Consider the following 6,644-nt stretch of genomic DNA (forward strand, 5'->3'; position numbering starts at 1 on the left):
ATCAATAACTAATGAAATAAAAACGGGTATTACAAGTCATGAGCAACTAAGATTTAAAGTCATAACATTAGTATGAATAAAAATATATCATCTGTTTGAATATATATAATCAGAAATATAAGTCCTAAACTACAATGAACAAAATGGTAGCTTGCAAGAGGAACTTGGGTACATCCTCCATGCTAGCGTTCGACTCCCGCAATAGCTCAACTCTAAAATCTACATGTGAGGCGCAAGAGTGTTATATGAGTACAACCGACCCCATGTACTCAGTAAGTATCAAGCCTAATAACGAAGTAATGGCGAGGTATTAGTCAAAGATACGTACTTATATAATCTGTGCAGCTCATAAGCATATAAGATAATAGAGAAACAACCAAAAAATAACCAAGAAAACATCAGATATCAAATAATAAGATGCAGTGTCAAGCGAAAGATAATAAGCATGTTTTTTTTATCATAACAAGGCCAAAAGCATACACAAATACACCAAATTCGTATATAACAGAGATATGCATCAAACAACATTAACTCGAATACTCCTACATGAATGTAGAGTGTCCATGCATGATAAACATATGATTTTTCATTAATTTCCAAATAGCATTTATGCGAATGCTCCTTCATGAGCATAAAATGTCTATGTATGGTGAAGACTCAATATTTACATTAATCTGGCACCCTTCAAGTGTCCAACAATTCATTAAGAAGTCTCATGCATATGTATACTGCGTAAATGTGCATATATAGATGATATGCATGAATATTTCTACATGAGTCTAGAATGTTGATGCATGCTCAAAACTCAACCATAGCCAATATCCCGCATATCTCATGTGCTCCAGTATGATCCAGCACATCCCATGTGCTCCAACACAATACGCGTATCACTTGCGCTCACAAGACCAATGTAATAAGGGTGATCACCTGACTCCGAAGGGATTGATCCATATCTAAAGCGCCGCACGGCTACTCATCATGCCATAACATATCAATATCATAATAACCGTTAGACATAAACCAGTGTGCCATAACGATATCAATTCGCTTATAATGTGCCATAATCATATTAATACGTATCAAGATTTCCATCTCTAAAAACATATGCATATACTCAAGAGATAACAATTAAACTGCGTAAGGACATAGTAGATAGAGATGCGGATGGGTGTGTGTTCATGATATAAAGAATGACTATGGCTAAATCAAATATATCAACATCTCAAGAATAGTCCATATGCCCAAATAAGATGTCATAAGCCTAAACATGATCTCTATTATGAATAAATAAGCTGATGTAGTCATACAATCAAATAAAATATAATTTGATAAGAGCACACAATCAAACAAGGCACAAAAAGCCTAACACTACTCCAAATAGGGTATAACCTCGATGATCGCATATACGCTCATCACCTCATATATACGCCACACCCAAATATGTAGACATTAGTATATAAGTCCATTTTAGGAAAATTCCCTTAAGTCGCGATCCAAAATCCCACCAATGATCGTGATGGTACCTAACCTCCAAGACTAGGTAAGCCAATCACACGATGATAGAAAATATCGAAATAAGATAGAATAAGTCAGAATTTGACATAAATAGCAGAATAAAGTTCTAATAAAGCCAATACAATGGCACATAAGCCAAACTCACAATACCAGGTAGTACATACGAGTCTAAAAAAGTACAACATTGTCTGAAAGTAATACAACATTATGAAAATAAGGGAAGGGAACTCCAAGGGTATGCAGCTTCTATGCATGTCACGACCCAAAATCCCAACCCACAGGGTCATGATGGCACCTAAAATGCTTGGTAGGCAAGCCAACACATAACAATAAATAAGTAAAAAAAGGAACTAACGGTTAAAATCAATCTGATATCATAGGATAAAGATAACTCAAAAACATACCATACGAGTCTAAAGTCCGACACTACTGGTCAACCATCCCAAGATGTGGATTCACGAGTACATGAGCTACTGGAGTTTACTACACATATTGGATTAAAAGAAATAAATATTGTGTGGTAAAAAGAAATAGTACAGAAGAAATGGAAAGACGACTCTAAGGCCTTCGAATGGTATGCAACTCTACCTTGGGCCGCATGTCTGGTATCCCCTAAGCACCTCTTCGGACTCCACTAATACTAATATCTGAATTTGCACAGAAGTACAGAAGTGTAGTATAAGTACAACCGACCCAATATACTCCGTATGTGTCACGACCCAGAATTTCCACCTTCGGAGCCGTGATGGCACCTAACATTTCACTTGTTAGGAAAGCCAACGTTAGAGGATCTTTAAGCCAATTTTTAATAAATTTAATTAAGTAAAACCAATTAATCCAAAGAGAAACTAAAACGGAATACAAATGACATAAAATCAAAAATATCTAAGTACAAACTGGATCTGGAGTCACAAGTTCACGAGCTTCTAGAATCTCTACAAAATAGGGTTTGAAATAAATATAACTGTCTCGAATGAAAAGAACAGTAAATAGGGGAAATGGAAGGGGACTTCAAGGTCTGCGGACGCCAACAGATCTACCTCGAGTCTCCGAATGCCAATCCAAGATGATACGCCTCACGGACGCCTGGGACCAGTACCAAAATCTGCACAAGAAGTGTAGAGTGTAGTATGAGTACAACCGACTCAATGTACTCCGTAAGTGTTGAGCTTAACCTCGACGAGGTAGTGACGAGGCTATGACAGGACACCCACATAAACAAACCTGTACATACGGAAATATATGTAAAACATAACAACAAATAAAAAATTAACAAGTACTATTGGGAGGGGACATGCGAAAGGGGTACAAGATACGATAACTATAACATGGAATGATAATAAGAAACAGTTAATAAACCTTCAACCAACAAAATGAACAAACAAAATGAATAAAACGGCATGACATCACCCTTCGTGCTTTTTACTCTCAACCTCACCATGAAACAGCAATAAGGGCACGTCATCACCCTTCGTGCTTTTACTCTCAATCTCACCATAACATGATAAATACGACACGACATCACCCTTTGTGCTTTTACTCTCAATTTCATCTTGAACAATAGATACATCACGACATCACCCTTCGTGCATTAACTCTCAAATATGGCACGACATAACCCTTCGTGCATTAACACTCAAATACGGCATGACATCACCCTTCGTGCATTAACACTCTCCCTTACCATGTAACAATGAACATATAACAACAGGGAGAAAGAATAAGCAAGATCAAGTCTTATGTCAACAATGGTTCTACTATACAAATATCTACTTCAGAAACAATGCTCAATTATCACAGATAGTCCATAAGTGCGGAAAGAACAATCAATTTAGTAATTAACTACTCTAAGCATGGATATTAAGATCAAAGAAAGAAATAAATTACAAGGAACAAGTCCCACCCGTATGCTTTAACCCAACAACAGTGCATAAGTACTCGTCACCTCACATATATGTTGTATCCAACATTTACACATGTAGCAAATAGGCAAACAAGTCCTAATCCCTGAGTCAAGGTTAACCACAATACTTACCTCGCTCCAAAAGTCGACTCAAAGCTCTACCGGAGCCTTTTCCCTAGAATCCGTCTCCAAACCACTCGTATCTAACCACAATTGACTCAATAATATTAAATATTGCTAAAGGAATCAATTACAATGCATAAATTTAGGATTTCCACACTTTTCCCCCAAAAGTCAAAAATCGACCTTGGGCCCGCTTGGTCAAAACCTAAGGTTCAGATCAAAATCTATTTTCCCATTCACCCCCGAGCTCGATTATGTAATTAGTTTCGGAATCCGACCTCAATTTGAGGTCTAAATCTCTAATTTGCAAAAAATCCTCAATATTTCCTAAATCCCTAGTTTTCTACCATGGAAGAACAAAGATTAGGGCTAGAAATTAATGTGTGATGTTAGAAATGGAAGAAAATGAGTTAAAGTGTACAAACGTAAGAATTGGTGTTCAGTTTTCCCTTCAAAATCGCCTCTAGGCCGAGCTCTAATGAAGAGTTTATGAAAAATGGAAGAAATCCCATTTTGGGACTGTTTTAAATCACTGGCGTCATGTGTTCATCGCGTTCACGTGAAACCTGATGCGTTCGCGAAGAGCATGGCCTAACTGGCTTATGCGATCGCGAGTAACTCCACGCGTTCCCGAAGTTCTAGCCCGCCTCACCTCCCCGTTCGCGAGATTGGGCTCGCGTCCGCGTAGAGTTACCTCAACTCCCCTGCCCAGCCTATCTAACGCTACGCGTTCGCGTAAAGCATGCCCCCCAATACTCCACGTTCGCGACTAAGGTTTCGCGTTCGCGTAGAACAAAATCTCCCCCAGCCCATTTTACCCTTCACGATCGCGTGAGTATATTCGCGACCGCGAAGAAGGAAACACCAGAAACCAACATAAGTGAAAAACCAACAAACTTTCTAAGTTCAAAAGGTCCGTAGGCTATCCGAAATTCACCCGAGCCCTCGGGTATCCAAACCAAATATGCACACAAGTCCAAAAACCTGATATGAACTCACTCGCGGGGATAAAAACACCAAAATAATGCTTAGAACTACGAACCAAAATAACGTTTAGAACTACGAATCGTCCACCAAATCAAATAAAAATTTCAAGAAAATTATAGAATTTTTATTTTAACAACCGGACGTCCGAATCACGTCAAACCAACTCAGTTTCTCCCCAAATTTGACAGACAAGTCATAAATATAATAATGGACCTATACCAAGTTCCAAAACCAAAATACGGACCCAGTATCAATAAAGTCAAACACTGGTAAATTCTTTAAAGTCATTAAGCCTTTAAACTTCAAAATTTTGACAAAAAGTGATAACTCGAGCTAGGGACCTCTGAATTCGATTTCGGGTATACGCCCAGATCCCAAATCACAATACGGACCCACCGGGACTGTCAAAACACGGATTTGGGTCCGTTTGCTCAAAATATTGATCGAAGTCAACTCAAATAAATTTTTAAGGCAAAATTTCATATTTTACTAATTTTTAACATAAAAGCCTTCCGGAAAAACACCCGGACTGTGCACGCAAATTGAGGAAGGCTTATGGAAGCTATTAGAGGCTTAGAAATACAGAATTAAGGTTTAAAACTCTAGATGACCTATCGGGTCATCACATTCTCCGCCTCTAAAACAACAGTTTGTCCTCGAACGGACATAGAAAAGTACCTGGACTGGTGAAAAAGTGTGGATATCTACTCCGCATGTCTGACTCGGACTCCCAAGTAGCTGCCTCGACCGGCTAACCTCTCCACTGCACTTGAACTGAAGGATAACTCTTAGACCTCAACTGTCGAACCTGCCGGGCTAGAATAGCCACCAGCTCCTCCTCATAAGTCAAATCCTTGTCTAATTGGATTGAGCTGAAGTCTAACACATGTGACGGATCTCCGTGATACTTCCGAAGCATAGACACATGGAACACTGGATAGACTGTTGATAAGCTAGGTAGCAATGCGAGCCTGTAAGCCACTTCACCCACTCTTTCCAGAATCTCAAAGGGTCCGATGTACCTAGGGCTCAACTTGCCCTTCTTTTCGAACCTCATCACACCCTTCATGCGTGAAACCCGAAGCAATACTCTCTCTCCGACCATGAATGCAACATCACAAACTCTACGGTCGGCATAACTCTTCTGCCTAAACTGACTGTGCGAAGTCGATCCTGAATAATCTTGACCTTATCCAAGGCATCCTGTACCACATATGTACCCAACAACCAAGCCTCTCCTGGCTCGAACCATCCAACTGGCGATCGGCACCGCCTCCCATATAATGCCTCATAGGGAGCCATCTGAATGCTCGACTAGTAGCTATTATTGTAGACAAACTCCGCAAGTGGCAAGAACTGATCCCAAGAACCCCCGAAATATATAACACAAGTATGGAGCATATCCTTGAATATCTTAATAGTGTGCTTGTACTGTCCGTCCGTCTGAGGATGAAATGTTATGCTCAGCTCAACTTGTATACCCAACTCACGTTGTACCGCTCTCCAGAAGTGCGAGGTGAACTGCATACCTCAATCCAAAATGATAGACATGGGCACACCGTGAAGACGGACGATCTCGCGGATATAAATCTCAGCCAACCGCTCTGATGAATAGGTAACCGCTATAGGAATGAAATGCGCTGACTTGGTCAGCCTGTCCATAATAACCCATACCGCATCGAACTTCCTCTGAGTCTGTGGAAGTCCAACAACAAAATCCATAGTGATACGCTCCCACTCCCATTCAGGAATCTCTAACTTCTGAAGCAACCCACTAGGTCTCTGATGCTCACACTTTACTTGCTGACAATTTAAGCATCGAGCTACATAAGAAACTATGTCCTTCTTCATTCTCCTCCACCAATAATGTTGCCGCAAATCTTGATACATTTTGGTAGCACCTGGATGAATAGAATACCAGGAAATGTGGGCCTCCTCAAGAATCAACTTACGAAGTCCATCTACATTAGGCACACAAATACGACCCTGCATCCTCAAAACTCCATCATCTCTAACCGTAACCTGCTTGGCACCATCGTGCCGCACTGTGTCCCCAAGGACAAGCAAATGAGGGTCATCATACTGCCACTCCCTGATGCGCTCAAACAAAGAAGAC

The sequence above is a fragment of the Nicotiana tomentosiformis genome, chromosome 7, assembly GCF_000390325.3.
Source record: "Nicotiana tomentosiformis chromosome 7, ASM39032v3, whole genome shotgun sequence".
NCBI lineage: Eukaryota > Viridiplantae > Streptophyta > Magnoliopsida > Solanales > Solanaceae > Nicotiana > Nicotiana tomentosiformis.